Raw genomic sequence first — 2,199 nt, forward strand, 5'->3', positions numbered from 1 at the left:
TATATATGCATGTGTATATAATATATACGATACTATAAATACACATATATAAAAACATTCATATATTCATACGTACGTATACCTAAAACATATTCATACATATACCTAAAACATACTATGTAAAATATGCTGCTTTGTCACGTATAACATATATGCCAATACAGCACACTGGTCAAACCCACGACTACAAAGTCAGGCTTTGGTTTCAATCCTAACTCTACCACTTACTGTGTAAGGCTCATCCTCTCCTGGGCCTCATTTTTCTCACACAGGGCAAAACCATTAAAACTTGCTTAAAAGACAATTGAGATAACTGATGAGGTAATGCAAATAACAGAGTATGAGATATTTGGCTGCAAACAATAATATATTGGCTTTTATAACCAAATTTTTATAGTTTGTAATAATTTTTAAATTACGCAAATGTGAAAAGCTTCTATAATTCCACCCACAGCACCCAAGATACCCCCTACAACAGTTTGGTGCCTATTTCTCCTTTCCCTCTCCCCATTTGTTGTGTTTTTCTTATCCGTTTGTTTGGACTCTTGTGTTAAAAATAGTAGTTCTTTGTCTTCATGTTTGCTGAATATTTCCCCCAGTCTACTGTTTATTTTTTGGTTTGATTATTGGCTTCGAGGTCCCAACCCTAAGATCTCTTCAGGACCACCATCTGCCAGTGTTATATCTGGGACCCTCCTGACCGCACGGATGATACCAAACTGTGCTGGCAGAAGCTCGAGCCTGTGGGAAATGCTGAGGCCTGCTCGGGCCATCCAGGCTGCATAAACCACACTTCACTTCTCCTCTACGCTCCTGCACTAGTCCGAGCTTCAGCAACTCTTCGGGCCTCTCCAGTTTTCTTCCAGTCTTCAGTTTTCATACAAATCATCCCAGGAGGGGGCAGGGCCGCATGTGAGCAACTTTCTTAGGAAGATGAATATTTGTGTGCAAGAAGTTGGTGGGGGATGGGGTTGGGGAGGTTTTGGGAACAATTGCTATGCTATGATTGGGCAGAGGGAGAGATAGAACTGGCACAGTTGCAGCAGTGGCCACCACCAATTCCTCAGGGAGCGTTGAAGCTGGATGTCCCTTCAGAGTTATCCTAAATTAAGGCAAGGGGGCAGGACCTTTGTTCTTCCACCCAGAAAAATCCTTATTACTGGTTTTCTGTAGGGAAGGGCCATAACCTTGGACAAGGCAGCCCCCTGCAATTCCTCGAGAGGGACTCAGGAAGAGTGAGAGCCCTCAACTGGCAAGACTTTCAGAAGCTGGAGCCAATGAGTCTTCAGTCCTCAAAGGGGAATGTGGGCCTCTGCAGCATTCACCACCCATGGCTCATTGGCCTATGAGCTTCCTTGGGCCCTGGCCACTCCAACTCTCTTTTCACTCCTCAGGCCCCAGAATCTTTATCTAGTCTGGAAGGGTAGCCTGACTTTTTTATATTCTTCTTAGTTCATTGCGTTTGCCCTGAGGCCTGGGATTTTGAAACTCCAAAGCCAAAAATAAACCTCCTTTGTTACCCACTTTCTGCTGTGTCATCCCTTTCCTGAGACAACAAAACAAAATGACTAGCTGTCTAAATGTGGGGATGGGAAAGGGTAACAGGAAATACCAGGAAAAAGGTTTAATATATTACCTGCCTCCTTTGAAAAGCAATACACATATGTATCTACTGTTTACATCATGCTCTACAGAGTCTTCTTACCTGGTGAGGAAAAAGAGAAGAGAGAGGGATTCTCAAAAGGGCACCAGAGCGCACTTTGCTAGGGGAAATATTTCAGGTTCTCCAGGGAATGTGGTGAGAGGGAATTCGTCAGATCTTTATATTTAGCCAAAGGGAGCATACATTTATTTATAAATTTGAGAATATTGCAGGAGAGTGAGAGCTTTTCAAAGGCCAGAAGGAGGGAAAGCTCTTCCATTTGAACTGGAGGAAAAGAAACGGGATGTGTGTTAGATCTATGGCAAGACGCTATGAAGTCCCCTTCAAGTGGCATCTTTTTTTAAGAAGTTGGAGGAAAGTTCATTTAATGAGAGTGACGGAAGAAATGCTCTCATGGAATGAATTTTGAGATGAAGGGAAGGGAAGAAAAGAGAAAAGAAGAGAAGGGAAGAAAGCTTTGAAATAGCCCCATGAAGAGCAAGAGAAAGCCCTTCCCAGGGACATACGGAAGGATGACCGGGAGCATGGGCGCCCCA

The sequence above is a fragment of the Rhinolophus sinicus genome, chromosome 1, assembly GCF_057876585.1.
Source record: "Rhinolophus sinicus isolate RSI-liver-muscle chromosome 1, RSI-T2T, whole genome shotgun sequence".
In the NCBI taxonomy this organism is placed as follows: domain Eukaryota; kingdom Metazoa; phylum Chordata; class Mammalia; order Chiroptera; family Rhinolophidae; genus Rhinolophus; species Rhinolophus sinicus.